Source organism: Octopus sinensis, linkage group LG7 (genome assembly GCF_006345805.1).
Source record: "Octopus sinensis linkage group LG7, ASM634580v1, whole genome shotgun sequence".
Taxonomy (NCBI): domain Eukaryota; kingdom Metazoa; phylum Mollusca; class Cephalopoda; order Octopoda; family Octopodidae; genus Octopus; species Octopus sinensis.
This window is the reverse complement of record NC_043003.1, coordinates 90,521,537-90,546,941: the sequence shown is the minus strand read 5'-3', so window position 1 is coordinate 90,546,941 and position 25,405 is coordinate 90,521,537. Positions and strand designations below refer to the sequence as shown.

Below are 25,405 nucleotides of genomic sequence, written 5' to 3'. Positions count from 1 at the left end.
TCCTTAGTTACTATAATTTATTAGTTTCTTTTTGCATATTCTTAGTTTATGCATGTTTATGCAAATATAGTATTGGTATATCCCATTTATGTTCATTAGAAATTAAATAAAGAATTTTGACATGTACAAATATTTATTTCCCCCCACTGTATATATATATATATATATATAAATCTCACAGTGGCAAAGTGGCTGAGTTCCTTTCAAACATTGGACCTCACAGAGACAATGACTGAGACCTTTGGTATTATGTCATGCTTGAGAAGACCCATCAAGCCGAGCAAAATGGTAGTCATGGCAGATACTGGTGGCACATAGAAGCACCCTTTACACTCTTAGAGTTGTTGGCTTTAGGAAGGGCATCCAGCTGTAGAAAACCATGCCAAATCAGACTGGAGTCTAGTGTAGCTTACCAGTCCCAGTCAAACCATCCAACCAATGCTAGCATGGACAATGGATGTTAAATGGTGATGATGATGATATCATTTAATATTTATTAGTATTAATACCAAGAGGGAATATTTATCCCCACTTAAACATGGATGTTCTATTAGAACAAAATATACCGTGGTATAACTACCACTGTATAGTTGGCTTTTGGTGCAAAGTACACTCTTGTTTATATCACTGCCAGGGAGACAGATCATTTTATATATGCAATTACAAAGGAGTTACTAATAGTTCCATGCTTTAAGATACATTAAATTGATCCTATCTATAGTGGAACTGTAAACTATATATATAGATATATATATAAACTATATATATTTTTTAAATATAGAATAAAATCTTTATAAGAATTTATCAAGTAGTTAGTGTGAAAAACCATATAAGAGAAAAATTTATTAATTTTTCCCTATAAATATATTTATTTATATTAAGGGCATTACTATACATAAATGTCTCACAATAGGAGGGACTCTTAAAGTAAAAACTACCATAGTAACCACATTGTACCGAATGCGAGGGAATGCGACTCTCAAAGCGAGCCTCCACAAACAGACTCAGCTGCATATGCTTATTGGCATTTCTTTTGGCTCTCTACTTTCTGAGCTGAGGTCAACTTTGGGATTGATAAAATAAGTCCCAGCTGAGCACTGGGATTAATGTAATCAACTGGCCCTAGCCCAAATTTCAAGCTTTGTGCCTATAGTAGAAAGGAATATTTATATAATCTTCTTGTATTGTTTGTCCATTATACTTTAGTTAGTTAGAGCTGTGGAGTAAGAGTGAGAGAGGGAGGGAGAGTGAAGAAAGAAGTAGGGAATGTTGATTAATATTAATACACTTAAACCAAATGCATCACATGGTCAGCTGAAGATAGAGGTGAAGAACAAGAGAAAAAGACAGCAAGAGAAAAAGAGAGAGAGAGAGAAGTGTTAATGACGTGCAGTGTGGTGAAGGAATACTTATTACATGGTTAAAAAGTAAGCAGAAAGGGAAAGTGAAGAGAAAGAGATATAAAAATGCAAATGATCCTTTCTTTCTTAAATAGATCCTCTTAATTTTTTTTATTCCATGGAATTTACATGAGTCTCACTAGTTATTATTAGTAATGAAATGAGCTGACAGAATTATTGGTGCATCAGACAAAATGTTTAGCAGCATTTCTTCTGACTTCAAATTCTGCCAAGGTGGACTCTATCTTTCATCATTTGGGGATTGATAAAATAAGTACAAGCTGAGTACTGGCATCAATGAAACTCCTCCCACTAAAATTGATGGCCTAGTGCCAAAATTTGAAACCATCATTATTAGCATTATTATTATTATTAGGCAAACTAGCAGAATCATTCACATGCTGGGGAAAATGCTTAGCAGCATTTCGTCCATCTTCACATTCTAAGTTCAAATTCTACTAAGGTTGACTTTCATCTTTTCAGGGATCGATACAATGAGTTGTATTCAAACACTGGAATCAATGCAATCAACTTAGCCCCCTCCCCAAAATTTCATGCCTTGTGCCTATACTAGAAGAGATTATTATTATTATTATTATTATTATTTTACTGAGAAAGATTTATTTACTTCATTGGTGCAACTAACAGTTTTTTCTTAGAGTATAGTGTGTAGTTTTGTCTTTGAAGTTATAATATAGTTTTATACTTTCAGCAGTCCTTGCACTTCTACAAGTTTTTTCAGGAATTTTTTGTATTATTTTTTTTTTAATAAAGACAAATCTTATACAAATAATGCTTTGAAAAATAAATTTGGGTTGATTGAAGAATACATTTTTAAGCAGTAGGCATGGGTATGTGGTTAAGAAGGCTGCTTCCCAATGATATGGTTTCAAATTCAGTCTCACTGTGTGACACTGGTCAAAATCCAGAATCTTATACTATAGTTCTGGTCAAACCAAGCCTTGTGAATGAATTTGGTAGATGGAAACTGAAAGAGGTCTATTATGTTTGTGTGTGTATATATTTGTTACCATTTGTGCTTACAAAAGTCACATACTAGGTGCTTTTGAAGCTATGTGAAATAAGAGGTCCCTTACTTGAAAAACAGGTAAGGGTTAACAACAATCAGTCTATAAAACAGTACTTTAATAATATATACTTTTAACCCGTGCGAGCATGAAAAATGGACATTAAGCAAACAAACAAAAAGAATGTATGCAAACATAAAATAACTAACTAGTAGAAAGCTTTAGAAAGTTAAACTTTAGTTCATTGTTCTTTTATTATTTCTTATTGAGTTATATGCTTTTGAGTAATATTAACTCATAATGTATGTGAACCCTCACTATTTGTACAGATAGTGTCATTTCTTTAAGTCTAACATAAAAATATTTCCAGGCTTCTTGACATGTGCATGCATGCTTGGTTGTAAAAAAAACTTAATCATTCATACAACAGGTATCATTTGTTTGCAGTCTTGTTTGCTTAATATGTATTATAGTATCAACTATTCACTGAATATTTGAAACAGTTATAAAGATATATTCAACATCTTTCAATATATGTAACATCTCATATAAATACATTCCTAATACCAATAATTGTTTGATATCCACTCAAAATTTGTCTTTCTTCTAGTCAACTCATTTGTTTCTAGAGTATTTTTCCCTAATTGAAAAGTTAGTCTGGATATAGCCATCTTAGGATATTATGGTGATTATAGCCATCTTGGGACATTACAGGTCAAATGGATTGTGACTTGGCAGTCATTGGCAGCAAATTGTTAGTCATTAGTCATTAAAGCATTAATTTGACTGCCTTGCAGTATTTGTTCCAGATCTCAGCACTCATCATCATCACCATTTTACCGTCCACTTTGCCATGTGTGCATTGGCTGGATATGTTTATTGAAGCAGATTTTCTATGGCCAGATGCCCTTCCTATTACCAACAGTCACTTGGTTCCAAGCAAAGTAATATTTCCAAACAAGGATTTCACAATATTGGAAATGAATGTCATTATTTGTATGACAGTGATGCTCAGTCACAACCATCACATGGTGTCAAGGGAAAGAGAAACACTCACACATACATACATATACAATGGGCTTCTTTCTATTTTTGGAGGCTATAGTAGAAGACACTTGCCCAGAGTGCTACGCAGTGAGACTGAACCTAAAGCCATGTGGTTGGGAAGCAAGCTTCATAACCACACAGCCATTCTTGTGCTTATAAACAATCTCAGTTCAAATCCTACCAAGACCAGCTTTAGATCATTTCAAAACAGAGTGATTTAAAGAATTAATAATGACAGTAATTCTAAAATTAATTGAAATGAAGGCAGTGTATTTCATTAGGAATACGGTAATGAAATGATTAAAAGACATGTTTCTTGTAATCTTTTTGTTTGTTTTATGTTTTGTGTTGTTGTTTTCCTAGTTTTTTGCATTCATTCACAAAAAAGAGAAAAGTAATTGATAGGCAGCAACACAGCAACAGACATCATGTATTGTTGTTAACACTTTAAATGAGTGAGATGACTTGAAACTTGAAACACTTGTGACAGCCACTTCAAATGTTAAATAGACAAGAGGTACGCAAGCTAACAGGAAACTCTTTATTTGCTTTGACACAATCTCAAATTATACAACTTATGGTAGAATTCTCACTTAGTGGTGCTGAGATCTCTTTTGTTAAAATTATTTCTGATGTAAATAACTCCATTATCTTATGGACTTAGTAAATAATGATAATGGAAGTGAAATGCATCCACAATGCTTCAAAAGTGAGTGGTACTGATTGTGATCAGTGTACTTAGGACCATCTCAAAGAAAGCAATATTCTGGCATCAAAAGCTGCAAATACCAAATTTCAAAGGAAATACTCAATTGGCAGCAATATTTGGAAGGGTTCATGTGTTGAGAAAAGTATTGTGTCTCTTAGCTACGTGTTGGAGCTAAGATGTGACATAGATAACTCAGAAGTTAGAATGAAAATATTAATAATAATAATGATGATTGCTCCCGTCCATATCAACATGTGAGTTGAAAGGAGAGGATATAAAAAGAAAACAAAAGAGAAAATAGCTTTTATAAATGAAAGAACAGAAGAAACTGCATCTACTTGTGATGGAGGTGTGAATGTAATTTGAGTCCATGCTATGAGGGCACAATAGGGGGGACACTGGTGATTTTTGATTTTGCCTGGGATTGGGCAAATGTGTCTTCGATTGATTGCAGGATATAATTCTTTTATCATTCTGTTTTTTCAAATTAGATTGTTTTGATGCATCATGACACATTTTATGCCATGCAAATTGATCTAAGCAATGATCTTAACTTGATCTTAACTTTCCCAAGTTAAGCTGTAGAGATTTTACTGATTGCTTTAACTTAAGGACAGGTTACCACAATATCCTTCCACTTGTTGGCCAGACAGAAGAATTTTTGGAATGTGGTCATCTTTTATTCGAACAACATGTCCTACTGAATTCTCAGCAGCATACTTTGGATACTGGAGATATCACATTTTTGTAAGATTTTGACTTTTGATGTCTCATCTTGCCATTTTATGTTGCAGATATTGCACAGACAGCACATGTGAAAGGTTTCAAGTTTCTTTATATGTCTGTAGTAGGGAGTCCATGCTTCTGACCCTTATGAAAGTATGCTTAAAATACATTTATTTTAGTTTTCAGACTGGCACCGTGTTCATCCCACAAATGGTGGAAAAATTTTCCAAAAGCATTTGTAGCCTTAGATATTTTAACATTGATTTCTTCAAGAGTACTCTTAAAGTTTACTGTACTTCCAAGATATTTAAGTGACCTGATCCATTTGAGTGGCTTGTTGTCATTTGATTCTTGAGTATATTCTGCCCAAGGCTTTGGTTGGAATAAAACTTCAGTCTTCTTGATGCTGATACTCAGTCAAAATGCAGAAGCTGCTGCTGCAAACCTGTCAACCATTTCCTGAATTCCTTCAAATGAATGAGAAATCAGAGTGCAATCATCAGCAAACAGAAAGTCACATAGAATCTCTTCCTTGGTCTTTTTCTTTGATCTGAAACTTTGCCCCTTCAGGTTTAGTAGACCTCTTTCTGTGCAAAACTGGAATTTTACAACTTTATGGTTATCCTTGAAAGCATGTTGGAGTATCTCTCTTTACTCTCTTGTTTCGGTCATTTGACTGTGGCCATGCTGGAGCACCACCTTTAGTTGAGCAGATTGACCCCAGGACTTATTCTTTGGAAGCCTATTACTTATTCTATCGGTCTTTTTTGCTGAACCACTAAGTTACGCGGATGTAAACACACCACCATCGGTTGTCAAGTGATGTTGGGGGGACAAACACAGATACATGAACATATACACACACATACATACTTATATATATATATATACTACTAATATAGGATGAAATTTTTTTACAGAAAAAAAATTCCATCAAAAAATGTGGCAGCATATTAAAATACCTTTACGGTTAAAATTATAAACAACTTATAAATAAGGGCTAAAGAAAATTATTTCAATGCCAATATGCTGATAACAGACTTTTAAATCGTCAATTTCCACATATTATTTACTTGCTACAGAAAAAAACACGAAGAACTGAAATCGGGGAAAGCTGGCCGATAGAATTTTTTTAAAAAGTTCATTTTTTTTAAAAATTCTATCGGCTGGCTTTCCCTGATTTCAGTTCATGTTTTTTTCTGTAGCAAGTAAATAATATGTGGAAATTGACGATTTAAAAGTCTGTTATCAGCATATTGGCATTGAAATAATTTTCTTTAGGCCTTATTTATAAGTTATATATATATATAGATGTATATATATATATAGAGATGTATATATATATATATATATATATATATATATATACACACACACATATATACGATGGGCTTCTTTCAGTTTCCGTCTACCAAATCCACTCACAAAGCTTTGGTCGGCTTGAGGCTTTCGTAGAAGGCACTTGCCCAAGGTGAAAAAGTTACTGGTGCTAAAACACACCCCTGTTTGGTTCCAGTGGCAACAGAAAATGCCTCTGAACATTGACTACTAGATATCACTGCTGTCATCCTTCTTAATAATAATAATAACAATAATAGTAATTTCAAATTTTGCTACAAGGGCAGCAATTTTGGAGAAGGGGATGAGTCAATTACATCAAGCCCAATGTTCAACTGGTACTTATTTTATCAATCCCGAAAGGATGAAAGGCAAAGTCAACCTCAGCAGAATTTGAACTCGGAACATAAAGACAGAAGAAATTCCATTATGCATTCTATCCAATGTGCTAATATAATAATAATAATAATAATAATAATAATAATTTGGAAAGTAGTTTATTACATTGTCCCCAGTACTTGTATTTCATTTTGTCAGCCCTGGAGATATGAAATCCACTTGAGATGCTCATATTTGTCTATGTTGCTCAAATACATAACTGGCATTCTGTCGATTACACTGGTGAGGGTCCCAGTTGACCGGATCAATGGAACAGCCTGCTTGTGAAATTAACATGCAAGTGGCTGAGATTTCCACAGATATGCATACTCTTAACATAGTTCTCGAGGAAATTCAGTGTGACACAGAATATGATACGGCTGGCCTTTTGAAATGCAGGTACAACTCATTTTTGCCAGCTGAGTGAACTGGAGCAATGTGAAATGATGTTGTTTTGCTGAAGGAACAATGCGCCACTAGGAATCGAACTCATGACCTTACGATTGTGAGTCACATGCCTTCATATATACATGGTTGTACTATACAAGGATTGTACTAGGTGTGTATGTTAAATAGACATAATAACTCAGAAAAAATAACTCATTTTTGTTTATATTATGCAAATTACCCTCACCATAAATGTGTTCATTTCTTTTAGTATAAGTCTGCTGGCTATTGCTCAAGAAAGACATATCATGACTGTCCTTGTGTCTCCAAACAATAAGTCTATCCTGTTTTCTTATTGGCATGTCAGTTTTGGAAAATTCTTCATTCCTGAGATTTACTCCCTTTGTCATTTGATATTTAGTAATTATGACACATCCTCTCGAGACAGAGATAATTTTAATAAATCATTTATGTTATATGGTATTGATCTACTTGTATTCGTCAGTGTATGTTCATGTTTGTGTGTTGTGTGTGCATGTATATGTGTGTGTATATTCATGTTTGTGTGTATGCATGTATGTGTGTGTGTGTGTGTGTGTATATATATATAAAGAGAGAGATACACTCACAGACATCCCATTTTCATATCTGAAACAGATGTGATGGTGGAATGAGAGTAACACAATTTTCTTTACTGCAAGATTATTTTTGTTTTTAGTTCATTGTTATTAACGATTTTATGGTGGCAGTGGCAGCAGCAGCAGAGTAATAGTAGTAGTAGTAGTAGTAGTAGTAGTAGTAGTTGCAGCAGCAGCAAGGGTTGTGCAAGGTGTGTGTTAGACAGACACTCACAAAAGACAAGGAATTACAAATGAGTAGACTCTTTTCATTTGTGTTTCATTTTGTTATTTTATAATTGTTTAAGCCAAAAATAACTTGAGTGATTGTGGCATTGAATTACCACAGCAAAGGTCTTGGACTTAGATTCATTCCATTGCAGGTGTTTTTGTGTATTTGAGAAACTGCTCTCTATTTTATATGCCTCAGTACACCTGGCTGTCAAGAATAGACACCATATCATCTTGCTATGTTACTTTTACCCAAGATAGACTGGTAGCCTAATCAGGGGAACACCTCTCTCTCTTGTCTGCTTAAAACTATATATCCATGTAGAGAATTGATGTTTAACCATTAAAAAATAAATCCACTGTAATTAAGAGCTCAGTTTATAACAGGTTATTAAATTCCAACACATTATTATTGCAGTAATTCTAGATGGAATTGACTTCCATGTATATCCATAATCAACTGAAATTATCTTCAAGAGCAGCCTATTTAGAATAAAAAGGCAGAATCTTGATGTGGTTTTATTTTGGTAGAACTCAGTATAAGGGAGCAAATATATCCTTTTGATTAAGAGCTCTTTTAATATCTAGTTATTATACTCCGACATGTTATTATATTGCGATAAATCCAGGTGGGACTGACTTGTATATATATATATATATATTATATGTAATCAGCTAAAATGATCTTTAAGGGCAACATATTTAGAGTAAAAGCAGAAAAGCATAAATTTCATGTATAGTTCATATTTTAAATGTGGTCAACAGCTGTTTCATTCAGATAAACATCATTAAATGTATAATTATGTAATTGTGATACATAATTAATTTAAATTAAATTAATTCAAAAATATGTTAGCCTGAATCATCAAGGATATTGTGTGTTTTGTTAATCAGAAAATTAAAAGCCCTGTTGGATTGACAATAGGATGTAGGAGGCATATAAAATATTTATATATTTATAAATCATTTTAAATTTTCAAATATTTTTCACTAAAATTTTTCTGAACTTACTTTTCCCAGAATACTTATTTTTAGATCAATTCAGAAGAACTAGTTGGGCTGGTAAGCCTATGAAAATCAAATTTACCACTCAAAATTGCCTCTCAACCTACCCACATGTCTCCAGTCACAAAAATGGAAAGTTTAAAAAAAACACCAACACCCACATACATATAGATATACACATATGAGGGGGTACTGAAAAATTCCTGGCTTTGGATGAAAGAAAATACAGGAGGATCAGTCAATTATGATTTTATCCAACATATTCTCCTCTCAGATTCACACACTTATTGCAGCAGTCATTCAGTTTTTCTAAACCCTGTAAAAAAAAACTCAGAAGTTTGGGCCTCCAACTAGGCCTTTCGCAATACCCTTAAAGCTAGGAACTTTTCAGCACCTCTTTGTACATATGTTTCAACTCAGATATTCATCATGTATCCTTTGTGCAAGAAGTTGGTCCCTGTGATCTAGCTCTGCCCTGTGATGAGTTCACTTTCCCTCAGAAGTTCCCTTTCATGCATGGCACCTCAAACCAGTGTCTCCTGCTGTAGCTTTGGGTCAACCTAGGCTTTGTTAGTGGGTTTGCTGGATGAAAACTGGAAGAACCCTATCATATATATGTATATATAGATAGATAGATAGATAGATAGATAGATAGATAGATAGATAGATAGGTGTGTGTGTGTGTGTTCTTGTCTCAACAGCATGTGATGATTGTAAACAAGTATAACTATCATACAAGTTATGTCCATTTCTGTTCTTCATTGAAAAAAACATGTCTAGTCACGGGGTGATACTTCCTTGCTTGGAAACAGGTGAGGGTTGGCAACAGGAAGGGCATCCACCATAGAAAATTTACCTCAGTAAATTCCACTTGACTCATGCACGCATGGAAAAGTTAACATTAAACAATGACAAATGACAATGGTGATTAATTCTGGTAAGGAAATAAAACAAGGGAGATAACCCTGGAATTTGAATTAACTAAAATGAATTAAATAGAAAATTCAGAAGGGAATAAGTCTGGTCAAAAAAGTAGTGCAGTGACAACTAAAGACATTTTTCAGCATTATTAAACCGCAAGAGTAAAACATAGACTAAACTTACTGACAGATCTTTGAATAACTAAAAAGCTAATTCCCCAACCTTTTTTTTTATTATTTGTTATACAGAAATCAAATGTTAATTAGAGTGAAATTATTGAAGATAATCAAAAAATAAACAAATACTTGGGAGGTGAAAAAATTGTGATTTTTTTTTTTTTAAAGTCAATATGGATAAGCTATTAGCATCTGGCATATATAACATCAAATTCTCTTCATATTTTGTAAGCTGTTTTTCTTTTTTTTAGGTAGGGTATTATGATAGTTGAAGTGAAAGCAATCAAGCAAGAGGGAGAGAGAGAAAGATATTAATACATACATACATACATATATATATATACACACACATATACACACATACACTCACATACATGCACACTTACATACACATTTACTCCTACCCATGTTTTAAGACGCTAGAATTCTATTTCTGTGATTCAAAAGGAATGAATGTTAAATAGACTCATCATTAAAGTATTTCAACAGATCATTTCATATGTTATCCTCCTTACTTATTACTTACAAAGTTTATATAGATAATAATAATAATAATAATAATAATAATAATCATAGCTGTTCTATTAAACAAAGAGTGGAAGTAAAAGTAGGTTTCAATATCAAGAATTAAAATATGATCAACTAACCTTTTTTTATTATTATTTTAAACTCATTCTTTAATATAAACAAAAGATCACTGTCATTGTTTCTTCTTGGTTTACATTTGTCCATCTTTGCAATGTATAAAAGAATCTTATAATTAACAAGAAGCAGAGTTAAAATGCTATACAAATGGGAGGTGTTTCTCTTGAATTCTGCTTTAGACAGAGCCAATGAAATTCATTTCAGTGTGATTGGTTAACTTTAAAGTGAAAGCTATTATTGTTTATAAAGCAACAATCAAAGAACACTTAATTTTATGCATAGTATTTGGGATTTAAAAGTTTTTGGTCTTCAGTTTGTATCCAGTGTATTCTGTTTCTAAATAGCCCTGGTCAGCTCTGCTTTTAAAGATCTATAGCATAACAGTAACCAGTTATAAAAACAAAATGGCTAAGTGAATGTAATGAGTGAATGACTAACAACTCTTAGGTTTTCAGTTCAAATCCATTGCAAGTATTTTGTCCTGTGTTAGACTGTTTATTCAATTCTACTCATATCAGTTCATCTAGCTGACTGGAATAAGTGTATGAAAATTGTTTTAGAATTTTACCTGTATAATTCCCAAATAATTAGATAGTAGATATTTTCTCTTAAAACTCCTCTTTCACTTCTGTATCCTGTAAATACAAACCTTTATTAATTGAAAGTTTTTACTTGATTGCAGGTGTATAAAAATTATATTAACCCTCCTGTTTTATTAATATATTTTATTAACATATCTCAGCTGAAATACACTGTGTTTTTGTTTCAATTAATTTTGAAAATAATGAAGAACTTAGTAAAATAACTTTGTCGTTATTGTGCAGGTGTTTGGAACAAAATAATATGAAACTTTGACAAAAGGTTTAACTCTTTATTTTTTTACTTACTTATTTCTATTAAAATGCACTGCTTTTGACCCAATTAATTTTAAACATAATGAGGAATTTAGTCAAGTAACATTGTCCATAATTAAGCTGGTGCTTGAAACAAATTACTATGAAATTTTTATGGAAGAAGGTTTTAATTTTAGATCACTTTAAAGCAGGAAGTTTGCATTATAGAACCAGAATCTGTCACAGGTGGGTCAGTACCAAAATGGTAAAAGCATCATATGTCAACTTTACAGAAAACTTATTTTTTAAAAACACAAAAACAAATTAAAGAAAAAGATAATTACTTTATAAACACACACTGACATTTTTTCTGTAGATCAGAACTTGACAAGTTAATTATTTTCATTTACAATTTAAGGCCAGCAGAAAAAAAATAATGATGATATTTTATGTATTTTTTCTTTCTTTAATATTTGGCTACCACACATGTTTTTTTATTTATCAGTAGAAATGTAGGGATTCTGAAAATTTTATATTTGTGTTTTAGTATATTACTGACCACAATATAATGGTGGATTTAGTACAAAAAGTTGGGAACATGGATAAGCACTTTACCGTCTCAAAATTAGTGCCTATTTACTGTTCAAAATTAAATTTCTGTTTTTATACTTGTTTTTATACTTTTTATTACTTGTTCCAACCATTAGACTAGGGCCATGCTGGGGCATTGCCTTGAAGAATTTTTCGTCAAATGAATCAACCCCAGTACTTTTTTTTTTAAGCCTGGTACTTATTCTCTTTCACTGAACTGCTAAGTTACAAGGACTTAAACAAACCAACACTGGTTGTCATGCAATGGTGGGGGACAAACTCAGACACATACACACATAGATATATATGTATCTATTTATATGTGACAGGCATTTTGCAGTTTCTTTCTACTAAATCTACTCATAGGGTCAGCCCAAAGTTATAATAGAAGACACCCAAGGTGTCATGTAGTGGGACTGAATCTGGAACCATGTTGTTGAGAAGCAAGCTTCTTACCACACAGCCATGCCTGCAGCTATTGATAAAAAACATTTAGCGTTTATGTATAGCCATAGGTGCAAACATGGCCATGTAGTTAAGGAACTTAGTTCTCAACCATGTGGTTTCTGGGTTCAGTCCCATCTGGCAAGTGCCCTCTACTATAGCTCTGGGCTTACCAAAGCCTTGTGAGTGGATTTCATAGACAGAAACTTGAAGAATTCTGTTATACCCTTGCATGGCTACAGTCTTTAAGCTAGAAGACATTATATGTACTCTTCTCCATATATATATTACTCTCCTCTCACACTTCTGTAAATGTGTCCACCCACACCTCCCCATCCTCAGTCCATATTCTCTCTTGTACTTACCTTCTACATTGACAGTATGCTTTGATACCTCATCACCCATCTTATCTCTCTTCCCAGCTATTCCCACCCATCTCTATATAATGCATGGTAGCATTATATAGAGTGCCTGTCTTTTTGTCATACTTTAACCACTCAATACCTGGTATTGAGCTACCTCCCTTTTATTACAACCCTACTCAGTTGAGGTGGTGGGGTAGATCTTTTTCTTTGCCTTGCAACTTATTTGGTAACCTCACTCATGCCTGTACATTCTGTAAGGTGGCTGGCATCAGGAAGGGCATCCTGCCCTAGAAATGATGCCAAAGCAGATAATGGAGCTTGGTGTTGTCCCCTGGCTTATTGGATATGTGTGTGTGTGGAGAGGGGTGCCTCTTACTTGTAATAAATGTCACTGCCATACAAGTAATGTCATTCATTTCCAATATTCTTCAAAAACATGGCTTGCTCATGGAGAATTACTACCTTGCTTGGAAATAGGTGAGATTAACCATATAAGGATGGAAATAGGTGAGGGTTGGCCACATAAATTATTATTATTATTATCATTATTATTACGATTATTAATATATTGAGGTGGAGAAAGATAAAAATGTATGCTTGTAATACAGCTGGGTCAAGATGTGTTGTCTTTGTGAGGAAAAAACAAAACGAAACTGAAAATTATTTTGCATTGTTATCAGCCAATGAAAATTGCTTGAAATCAGTATCAACCAATCAAAATTGTTTTATGTTGGTATCAAGCTATCAAAATCACTGACTAGTCAAGAACACAAGAGATGCTTTCATTCAATACTTAACCAAAATTTTGCCTTTTTCCCCCAACATCTCCCACATCTTCTGGTTCCATCCCAAATCATCATCATCATCATCATGCCTCCAAATTCAACCAATCATGTTTCTTTATTATTTGCTGCCAACAACAATATTTTCACCATCTGCTTTAGTTCCAGTTTTACATTCAACTGAGACAAATCAGTCCAGTCTGCTCTTTTTTCATTTTTCTCAAACATAGGTGCAGGCATAGTTCCATTGCATATCACGTTGAGAAAGTGTCTTCTACTATAGCTCAGACCAACCAGAGCCTTGTGAGTGGATTTGGTTGATAGAAACTGAAAGAAACCTGCCATGTGTGTGTGTGTGTGTGCATGTACCTGTGCATGTTTGTGCATGCTCTTGTCTTGATATCATGTGATGGTTATAAATGAGTACTTACATGTCTGGCCATGGAAACAGGTGAGGGTTTACTACAAGAAGGGCATCCTGCCATAGAAAATCTGCCTCAGCAAATTCAATCTGACCCATGCAAGCATGAAAAATGGGTGTTAAATGATGATGATGAAACTAAATCATTTGCTTCATGAAACCATTGCGTAAATGTAGATATGTCTCCAAATCTGCTAGAATCCCCCAAGAGGCCATTCTTGGCTGTAGTTCCATGGTTGTGGAAAAGATAAGATAATAAATTTGTGTCAAGATAAGGTGCTACCATATATCACAGGAAACATTTCCAAATAACTGATATCTATTTCCAACAACTGGGTGATATGAGGCAACACAGAAGAAAGTACTTCTGTCTAAAAATACAATGAAATGCCATTGTTAGATATGAACACACAATGCATAGTAGGAAGTTTGCTTCTCAACCACATGACTCTGGGTCCATTCTCACTGTGTGGCACCATGGACCACATGGTTCTGGGTCCATCCCCATTTTGTGGTATCTTCTATTATATCTCCAGACCAACTAAAGCTTTGTGAGTGCATTTGGTGGATGGAAATTGAAAGAAGCCTTTCATATATATGTGTGTGTGTTATAATATTTCTGTTGAAATACGGTGCTTTTATTTCAATTAATTTTGTAAATGATGCAGAATTTAGTAAAATAATTTTAAGCTAAGTGTTTGGAGCATTATTGAAATGAAATTTTGACAGAAGATTTTAATTTAGATCACTTTACAATTGGAAGTTTGTATCATACAACCAAGGGTAGTCCCAGGCAGGTTTATATTAAAAGGATTAAAACCTCCAATGCCACATCCCCTCTCAAAGGATCTTTGTCTTGCAAATTATTTAGTGACCCTGTCAGCACTGGTGCCACGTAAAAAGCATTCAGTCCTCTCTGTGGAGTGGTTGGTGTTGGGAAGGGCATCCAGCCGTATAAGCCCCACCAAAACAGACAGCAAAGCATAGCACAGTCTCCTGCCTAACCAGTTCCTATCAAACTCCAGCCCATGCCAGCATCGAAAGAAGACATTGAATGTTGGTGATGAGATTTTCTATGATTGCATGCTCTTCCTGTCACCAACCCTTGCCTGTTTCCAAGCTACATATCAGGATATGGAAACAAAGGGTATGACATGTATGACAGTGACACTCATTTACAACTGTTGCACTATATCAAGATAAGAAGACACAAACATGCACACACACAGATACAGACAAATGTAAATTAAATGTTTTTAGAAAATATTCTTGATACTGTCATAAAAGTTAAAGAAACATTTTCTTAAATTGAAATATCTTTAAAAAAAAACAATGACACAAACCTTGGAGACATATGTTTATATGTATGTGGAAGAAAGAACGTAAATAGGTTTTGGTTCACTACAGCTGTTTCAGATGCATTTTTTACTGATGAGTAAACTGATTACATCATAAAAATAATGTTAGACAGACAGATATAATGGGCTTCTTTCAGTTTTTGTCTACCAAATTCACTCACTAGGCTTTGATTGGCCTAAAGCTACAGAAGAAACTTGCCCAAGATGTCACACCTTAGGCAAATGTTTTCTACTGTAGTCCTGAGCTAACCAAAAACCTTGTGAATGGATTTGGAAACTGAAAGAAGCCCATCTAAGAATTCAATGACAGTATCATTTTTGATTTATTTTCATTTCTTGTTTCTACAACCTGAACTTTCCCTCTTGAGTTTGAGAAAGATTATGTAATTGTCAGTCTGAAATATGTCCTAGGGGTCTCATTATGGTCATCAACTTAAAAGTTGCTGCCCCAGCATGGCTACAGTCCAATGACTGAAATTGGCAAAAGAGTATACCCTGAAATGTTATTAGTTCAAATCTTTTATCTTGGTCCCATTACCATTCTTTGACTACATGTCACTGTTATTATACACACTGCTCTGTTCAGAACTTTCTTCTTATTTCTTCCCCTCCTCACTCCTATGGACTGTTATACTTTACAACCTTCTCTCTTTTTGCTTCTCATCACCACTGTGTTTCCTCTCTCTCTCATTCTCTTTCACACACACACTCTCTCTCTCTCTCTTTTATTGTTCCTACCTCACTCATATGGACTTATAAATTACATCCTTCTCTTTTGGCTTCTCATCACCTCCATCTCTATGTCTCTCACCTACCCATACACTCTGTTTTCCTCTTCTCTCCCTTCTTCACCATATTTTCTTGCAATATGCTAACTTGCAACAGTTCCAGCTCCACATTCAGATTATTTATTTTTATTTTTTATATACAATTGGCACCAAGTTGAAGGGAAAGCGGTACATTCAATTATACCACCTATCCCTCCAATATAACTGGCACTTATTTTATTGCCCCATCCACCCCAAACCCCTCGACCCTTGGGAGATGAAACATAGATTTCACCCCCACCCACCCAACCCACATTCCTTTTCCTGACAGTATTAAAACCCAAGTCTTAGAAGCAAAATACCACAAGCCATTTAGTCTGACACTGTTGTTGTTGCTACTGTTCCATCACCCTTTTTAACTGTATCAACGACCTGCTAGAAATAGCAGCCAAATCTCCTCCCAGATCATGTTGCTTACATTCTTAGAATGAAAAAGAACATCGAAATAATGTAATTCTTGATACACTGTGGCTGAAAACAAGACAGGATGGTCTCAGTTGAAGGTGTCTTTGATCATAGATCTACTTTATCAGTGCTTGCTTGACAAGTGTACCATACTGGGGTACCACTGTTGAGTGTTTTAGTCTATCATATCAACTCTAGTACTTATCTTGGTTTGATACTTATTTTAACTAATCCTATTTGTCAAAGTACTAATTGATGAGACCTTGTGTGATACTAACATAAGTGCAAAAATTGGTGGACACATGTTAAATCTTATGTCCAGCTGGAGTCAAGGTAGGACAATTGTTGGGCTGATGATGCCTACTGCAGCATAAACACATGGATACAGCTGTCCTAGGACAATTACTGGACTGATGATGCCTTTTGGGGCAGAAACACGGACACAGCTGTCCTCTTGTCTCCAGGAAAAAGAAAAAAAAACAACTTTTCCTTAATGATATGTTCATTTTGGAGAATTATTGATTCTATAAGATTATCTCCCTTTTTCATTCAAAAGAGGCTGCAATTGCTGTTAGGTGTTTGTTTATTTTCTTTCTTGAGGTGAGGCTAGTTTCCATAAATTAAGAATCTTTGTTGTCCAAATACATGCCACAGGTTAATTCTAAAACATTGGAGCATGACATGGTCCTCCAACTCATGCCAAGATGAAAAGTGGAAATTAACTGATGGTGATGATGATTGTGTGTGTGTGTGTGTGTAAAACAAAGAGAAATACAGGTATATCAAACACAACATAAATTCCTGATTTATTAAAATTATCTCTGCCTCTGGACTGTATATCAGAATTACAATGGCAACACCATCTCCATATAAGAGAGATTCTCAAGAATCAAGGACATACCGTTAAGGAAAAGACCGGCAGTGTGTGTGTGTATTCATGCACACACACAAACGCTGGCATGGCTGTGTGGTAAAAAGTTTGCTTCCCCGCCATATGGTTCTATGTTCAGTCTCACTGCATCCTCTACTCTAGCCGCAGACCAAGCAAAGACTTGTGAGTGGATTTTGTAAGCGGAAACTGAAAGAAGCCCATCATGTGTCTGTGTTTGTCCCATACCAATGTTTGACAACCAGTGTTGGTGTGTTAACATTCACATAACTTAGTAGTTCAGCAAAAGGAACCAATAGAATAAGTACCAGCCTTCAAAAATAAATAAGTACTAAGGATGGTTTGTTCAACTAAAACAAGTCTTCAAAGGAGAGCCTGAGCATGGCCACAGCCTAATTAACTGAAACAAGATAAAAGATATATTTGGCTAAGATCAAAGTATATGTGTGTGTGTGTGTGCACGCACGCATGCACACACACACACACAATAGGCTTCTACAATTTCCTTCTACCAAATTCCACTTGCAGGACACTGGCTGTGTGTGTGTATGTGTATAGTTATTACATGTTTGTTTAATTCATTTATTTTGTTATGACTAAAGAACTTTTTGTGGGTCAATAATTATTTAAAATCTTTTAGTTTATTCAGAACATTATTAATTTAGATATTTTTGTTAATAAAAAAAAAATGCCTATTTGTGATATAGAATTTTTGTTTAGTTCTTTGCTTATTATATATGAGATATTCATTTCTTAGCTGATGTAGGCTTTTTTTCTATTTTTCATAAGAATCTGTTTCCTCTTGTGTTCACCTGCTGGTTGACTGCAAGCAACAATTCGTTGTTTGGCTGGCTTGCTTACTAAGTAAATACATGCATGCTACTATACTCAGTTGTTTCCTTCCCAAGAACTAGTGAAGAAAGGGTGGTGATGGGGTCTCTGATATTTGATCTCTTTTACCCTTCAAAGGACATAAACTCATGTCTATGAACCAAACCCTTCACTGCACCCCTTTTCTGGTACTACCAACACTACCTTTGTATACCTGCTTTTCAATAATTACTTGCAATGAGGAAAATGAAAGTAATTGTTGACTCATAAACAGACAGAACATTACATGTTAAAGGCTGAAATTGTATATGATACTACCATTTCATACAACCCTCTAGTTACCATGTTTCTATTGAAATAAACTACCTTTTTTTTTATTATTAATTCTGAAAATATTGAAGCATTTAGTAAAATAACTGTTATTATTAAGCTGCTGTTTGGAACAGAAATTAACATAAAGTTCTGATAAAAAAGTTTTAATTCAGATTATGTTAAAACAGGAAGTTTGTGTCACAGAACTAGGAGCATTCTTGAGTAGGTTGGTATGAAAAGTGTTAATACAGAGACTTGATTCATTAGAAAGGAAAAGTATTTTGTTCATATATCTTAACTGGAATAATTTTGAAAATAGTCTGAAATAAAACATAAACAAAATACTTATGTAAATGGGTTTGGCTAGAATTTGTCCCCATTGTTATTTTTGTTTGTTTATATGTTTGTTTTTATTTTTCTTAATTATTTTCTGCTGTTTCCTGAACTCAAAAAAATACTATTAATATGTAAGTGAAGGAGACAGAGAGACATTGTGGTTTGGTGGAGTGTAAGGGGTGAGGAAAAAGAAATAGGGAGAGTGAGTGTGTGAGAGAGAAAGAGAGAGGTTGGCTTTCTACCGTTTATTTGCTGCTGAAAGTAGAGGTGTATATATATATATATATATATATATATATATATATATTGACAGTTCTTCTCCTCTCACCCATCCCCCAATATAGTCAGCTGTTTAATAAAAAAAATACTCTGTTCTATTGCTGCTGTGACTTGAGTGACATACTCAGATTTAGTCCTACTACTGGCATCACCTGAAGTGAGGACTAATTTATTTCCTTCCTAATTGGGCTCACCTCTTGCTAAAACCATGGAGTATATATATAAACATTCTCCGGTAAAAAATTATTTTATTTATTATCATTTTTTTTTATAAAATATTTCTTTTTCTTTTGTTATTGTTTTTTTATTAAGTTGTCAGTCTTTCCCACTCTTCAGCTGAATTAATTAATTTTATCAAACCATAACATTTATTTAATTAGGTGTTTTGTTATTCATATGTTTGACAAAAAAAAATGGCATGATTATTTCTTTCATTTGTTTTCATTTACAAAACATATTAAATAATATGCATCTGTAAATATACATAGCCTTTGTCTTCAGTTATAAAACTTCAATTATAAGGCTTCAATGTATTTATATATAAACATATATTGTCTGTCTTCAGTTACAAAACTTAAATTAAATAATATATACATGTATAAACATGTATACTTCTTCAGTTAAACATTTATCAAAATGTGCCACCACATTCCTCTTTTAACCCTTTTGATAAATTTGTTAGCTTGTAAAATTTCTGATTATTTTGTATGAAGTGTGTTTTCTATTAAGTTAACAAATAAACTTTTACTATTATACCCATCTCATGAGACAGGTGTAATAGTAAAAATTTATCAATCAAAGATATGTTTTACCTGTATTTTGTATCTTTTATATATACCTCTACAAGTTCAAATTCTCTTATCTAACTTATGTCATCAATATGATTAGATAATATTCCTTTTATAAGAAGACTGATTTTTTTTTCTAATTTTCTTTTTTTGTTCTATTTTTATTTTGTTTTGTTGATCTTTTAAATTTTTACTTTATTTAGATTTATTCCAATTTTGAATAATTTGAAACCAACCCCAGTGATATTCAGTGTCTTCTTTCAGTTTTAATCCAGCATTAATCCTTACTAATTATATCAGGGCTATAACAACAATAGAAAGACTTCTGGTTCTCTTTTAGCAATTTCCTTTTCCACTAGAATACTATCCACTATCTTTTCCTGTTTTTAATCAATATTATCTAGCTAATTATTTAATTATCTCTCTCTCTCTTTCTCTCTCTCTCTCTCTCTCTCTCTCTCTCTCTCTCTCTCATATCAGTCTTCTTAACCAGGTGTAGAATAACATACCTCAATGCTATAGAAATATTATCTTATCACGTTGATGGTTATACACTGTCTCTTTCCATAGTTTCCTTCTTATCACTACCAACATTTGCAGAATCTTTTACCTTGAAAGTTTTTATTTATTTATTCTAGCGTAAAGTTACTAATATTTTTAGAAGTGGTAGAACATCAGGAACAGTAGTGAAGTTGGTTAAATACGTAACAGTATCTGATTTTGTTCCTCTCTGGTTCTAAGTTCGAATACTTCTTGAGGCAGTTTAATCCCTTCAGCCATCCAAAACTGATTAAAAGTAAAAAGTACCAGTTATATATTGAATTTGTATTGATACCTCTCTATACACACTGACTCCCAAACACCAAATATGTGGCCTTGCACCAATGTTAGATAGAAACCATTATTATGGCTGGGTAACCATCGAGTCTTTGATCATGATTTGAATAATTTCTCTTTACTTAAATCCCAAAATTCTTGAGAAATGTATGTATGTCACAGGATCTTGTTCCCACTTCCTTGAAATTCTTTGGCAGTATTTTGTGCAGATAGTAAAGAGGGGCTGATTAGATGTTGTACAATGTCAAATTTAATTGGTTTGTTCATATTTTCATTTTCAAATCCAGCTAGGGCTGATTTTTACCCTTTTTTTCTTTCCTGGTTCAGAAGTATGTTTTACCCCCTTCCCAACTATTAAACTGATTTTTAGTCTATTTCTATTTTCTTTTATCTGGAAAAAGTGTTTATGCAAAGAAAATATTTTTTGTTGGAGTTTTGATTTAGAAAACAATCATTTTTATAACTCTTGAATATATTGTATGGCCACGGTTCAATGACTGAAACAAGTAAAAGATATATTAAACTTCCCTTTACAGATGCAGTCTTCACCCAACTTCCACCTCATATAAAATATTTCCTCATTTCTTCACCCACTCCCACTCTAATAACCATATATTGAATATTACTTCACCTTGATCATTTTGACCATTTCTTTATTATTTTCTATTAATCAATCAAGAAAGATGCAAATGAACTGAACTAGACAGTTACTGAATGAAACATATTATTGTATTTAGGTTTATCCCTTTCAGTTCTGAAATTTAAGTCTTGATGGAACTAATTATATTTTTCATTCCTCTGGGATCAGTAGTTCAAATCCTACTAAAGTCAACTTTGCCTTTAATCCTTCTCTGTGTCAATAAATAACAAAAAAAGTACCAGTCTGAGACAGTGCATTAGCAGAATTGTAAGAATGTTGGACCAGGTGCCTTGCAGTTTTTATTCCAGCTCTTTGCATTTTGAGTTCAAATCCCACTATAGTCTACTTGGTGATATACTTAACCCATCACCCAGTTTAACACTATCATCTGACGATTTTAGGTGCCTTTAGTGGAGTCAGTACTGTTGCAACTATTTGGGCCAAGTTTCCAGTTTACAGATACCTTCCTTCCTCCCTCTCCTCAATCTCAGGAGCTCTTTAACAGGTTATGGGGATTGCTTCCTGACTAAAAGATAAAAAAGTATATAAAAAGGTCATTACAATCATCTTTGACCTTCCTATTTATAATTTCCTTAATATATTTGTATAAAATCCTTTAATCAATACTTTTTGAAAATCTTCTTGCTCCCTAAGGTAAAAATAAATGGATGTTTAAAAAAATGTGCTCAAAAGTAAATCTATATCCTTTGCTGAGAAATGCCAAATTGATCAGAGAATGTAATAGTTTGAATGTCCAAGAACCAAATGGTTTTCTAAAGTTCTTCACTTCCAGAGTCAAGTACAAAAAATATTTGTATCCAAAATTGCGAACGTGTGTTTACACATAATTTAATTTCTAAGTTTTCTATCGTAATGAAATTTGATATCATAAAAGCTTGCATGTGTTTCTGTGTGTATATATATATACACACATGCATAAACATAGACTATATGTATATTAACACAAATATATTCAGTTACATGTACACAATGAAATTTTACATTATCTTCTCTCAGTATATTCTCTCTTAAATAATTCAGTTTTAAGTTGAAATTTTAATTTTTTTTTTAATTTTTAATTAAAAAAAAAGAAACTGAATTGCAACTTTGTTATTAGTCTTCATATTCTTCAGATTTTATCATTTTTGGTCATGTTCTAGCATAAAAGAGATTTTAACTGATGAAGAATTTTCTCTTCCTCTCTCCATTTTTCACCCCACCCTTCTCTCTCTTTTTGGTTTTGCTGTCTTTAGTCTCTAGAACAAGAAGCTCACTAATTAAAAACATGGATTCTATCAAAGATCTTAACATTTCTGTTCTTTAATGAATACCATCTTTTGCAGATTTAGAAATATTGTAGTGTCTTAAAGTATTTAGCCTAGTTCTTCTTGGTTCTGTCACTGCCAGCTTTGCCTTTCAACTTTTTGAAAGCAAATAATTTCTAAGTTAAAACACTGAGCCAGAAGAAATAGTAGATAATAGACTAAAAAAAAAACACACTTTACTGTATTTAAGCTCATTTTCTTGATCATGGGTTCAAATAGTACTTGAGTCCATTTCTGACAGTGATAAAATAACAGCAAAATATTTCCTTCTGTTGAGCCTATTATTACATAACAATGTTATATATAGATATATATAACAATTTTAATATAGGATTTCATATATATAGTTAATAGTGTGTCATAAACATTTTTAGCAACTTATCCAGTGTGTTGTGAACTTAAAAAAAGTTGAAATCACTCCACTATGTGGTTCTTCACCTTGTTGAAATAGCAGCCAAATCTTCTTCAGATCACATTCTGTTGTTTTAAAGAAAGGGACACATTGGATAGTGTGGTCCTTAGTTCCCTGACCATTAGTAAAAGACAGCTGGAATACATTTAGTCATACAACTCAATCTCACTGACCTAGAACTAAGCAGTAACAACAAATACCTTATGGTAGTTAATTACATCCCTGTTTTTTATCCCGAAGAGATAAAAGGGGCTTGGTTTAAATCCTAAAATATTTGACACATTCTACATATAATCTTTGAAAGATAAAATGCATTATTGTCTGCTGTTTTATTGTTTCTTCTACTCTACTATTTTATCTTGAGGTCTTAACCCTTCTGATATCAATTCAGCCTGTGACCCAACTGGGTCTCTAACACAAATGTCCTGTTTTAAAGTAATCTAAATTAAAACCATTTGTCAAAGTTGACTTTGCCTTTCATCCTTTTAGGAATTGATAAATTAAGTACTTGTTGAGTAGAAGAGTTGATATAAGCGACCCAATCCACCCCCCAAACTTGCTGACCTTGTGCCAAAATTTGAAATTATTTATCATTATTATTATTATTATTATTATATCTTGTATATCCTCTTTCATTCAGTAATCCACTGAGGAGCCATATAACTTCACTCTAGTTTTATTTACTACTCAATGGCTTCTCAGAACTTTCCATATTACTTTCAACTCTCTCTTTCTCTCTCTCTCTCTCCCCCTCTCTCTCTCTCTCTCTCTCTCTCTCTCTCTCTCTCTCTCTCTCTCTCTCTCTCTCTCTCTCTCTCTCTCTCTCTCTCTCTCTCTCTCTCTCAGCCTTCAGTCTTCACACATCCTGCTGGACTAAATTACTTTTTACATTTTCCTCATCTATCCTCCCCCATCGCACCAACTATCTCCATCAACTGTACCTTCTCTGACTGGTTGTTATGTCCAAGCACTAACTTGTAACAATCCACTGTAAATACCAGTTATACTCTCCTCCCTTCACCTATCAATCACAATTCTCAAGCTCTAAGTCAGCTTTTTACAATGAGAGCAATGATGATAATAATTAGTCATTAAAGTTCAAACACTTGAGTCAATTTTTGATATTTTTGCATAAATCATTTAAGAACAACAAAGCTTTTACAGAATCTGGATGGAAAAAATAATAAATGCTTATGGTATTTAATTACATCTGTGTCCCAAATTCAAACCTTGTCGAGACCAACCTTGACCTTCATCCTGCCAAAGTAGCTACAGGCCTGTCCATTCTCTTCAGGATGAGAAAATTAAGTGACTTTACCTTTCATCCTTTCAGAAGTTGATAAAATAAGTACCAGTTGAGTACTGGAGTTGATATAATCGACTTACCCCCTCTTTGCTGGCCTTGTGCTGCACAAAAATACTTGCAGCACATACATGGCACAAGAGTTGTATTACATTATATGAAGGCATGTGATCTGGTGGCTAAGAGTGTTGCACTCGTAGATGTTGGATCATGATTTTGATTTCCAGACCAGTAGCATGTTGTGTTTTTGAGCAAGACACTTCATGTTGCTCCTGTCCTCTCACCTGTAAATGGAGAACCCTTTCATGGACTGTTGCCCCAGCCAAGGGGGAATATTGGCCTTCCCACCTAGCTTGTGGGGTGGCATCATTTAAAAATGTGGAGAGGCACATTGTGACCAGCAGTGTGTAACATCTTAGAGTCAAGTCAATACAGTGATATTTACATTGTAGTAGTAGTGGTGGTGGTGGTGGTACTTGTAAATGCATCAAACTACTATATAAAGGTGAAAATTTTGTTCATAATAGGCATGGCAGTGTGGTAAGAAACTTGCATGGCACCTTGGGCAGGTGACCTTTACTATAACCTCAGGCTAACCATAGCCTTGAAAGTAGATTTGGTAGATGGAAACTGAAAGAAGCTCCTCGTATATATGTGTGTTTGTGTTTGTCCCCCAATCACCACTCAGTGCTGGTGTGTTCACATACCCATAACTTCGCCCCAGCATGGCCACAGTCTAATGACTGAAACAAATTAAAAATAAAAGATATCATTGCTTGAACATTTTTCATGTCACCTGAATTCTTTTTTTCTTCTAAT

General features: G+C 33.7%; 1 protein-coding gene across 4 annotated transcripts in view; it reads left to right on the top strand.

Annotated features, from left to right (window-relative positions):
• Positions 1 to 25,405, top strand: part of LOC115214533 (PDZ and LIM domain protein Zasp) — a 154,126-nt gene that overhangs the window by 71,142 nt on the left and 57,579 nt on the right. The window lies entirely within an intron of this gene.